Here is a 1,000-nt window from a genome sequence, read left to right as displayed (position 1 = left end):
CCAACCGCAGGAGCAGCCCAGGTGGTTCCCATATAGGACCAATCCTGCAAATCCAGCTGCAAACCCCAAGCTAAGGATAAATTTATCGAGCTAAGGATAAATTTTTCCACCCTTTTCTTTTTTTTTATTTGGTCCCAAGGAGGTGGAAACTTCCACGTGAGAAAACTTCCCTGGTTTATCCCAATTTTCCTCGCTGCTGGAAGGAGAAAGGTCATTCCCCACCTTGAAATAGGGTGTTGGGAGAGGAGGGGGGAAGCTGCCAAGCTGAGCACAGGGCTGAGGGCTGCCCCCATCCAGCTGGAAAAGCACAGAAAGGAGCTTTTCCACGGACAATTCCCGCGCTCCAGTGGGTTTTATGGTCCATTTCCCGGCTCATCCAGCTCCAGGAGCAGGACAAGCACCACCTCTGCACAATTCAAGGCTGGAGAAAGGGTGGTGATAAAATGTTTTTTCCCCACATCAGCAGGACGGGAGCAGCCTCCAGAACCAGCCTGCAAAATATTCCAGGCAGGATAACCCAGCCCCAGGGGTCCATTCCCCAAACTGGGATTGATGGGAACCCCTTGGAGCTGTTCCCCGTGCCCACAGAGCCCAGCCCTCACTTCCAGCCCCGGATCAAACCCTCTGGCTCATTCCCATGGATCAAATCCCTCGCTCCCCTCCCGCCTCCCTGTGCAGGAACAGCTTTGTTTTCCCTGGATTTCAGGAGAAGGCTGTTAACTACAGTTAACCTTGGGATCTCAGCCAGCACCACCAGCCACGGGCTGGGGCTGGCACTGACCTGCTCCAGCTTTTCCTGCCTGGCTCGGAGCAAGGAGAGGTGGAGCAGAGCCCTGGGAATGCTGAGGAGCATCTGCCACCTCCGTGGAATCCTTGGGAGGGGTCTCATTCCTATCCCACCCCTCGCCATTCCCTATCCAACAGCTCCCAGCATGTCCCCTCCATCATTTCAGACCCCAAACCTCCCTGCTGGCCCAAATTTGGGAAGAGTTGCCCCCCC

The sequence above is a fragment of the Neopelma chrysocephalum genome, unplaced genomic scaffold (assembly GCF_003984885.1).
Source record: "Neopelma chrysocephalum unplaced genomic scaffold, ASM398488v2 Primary Assembly neopelma1_134, whole genome shotgun sequence".
In the NCBI taxonomy this organism is placed as follows: Eukaryota; Metazoa; Chordata; class Aves; order Passeriformes; family Pipridae; genus Neopelma; species Neopelma chrysocephalum.
Note: the sequence above shows the minus strand (reverse complement) of the source record.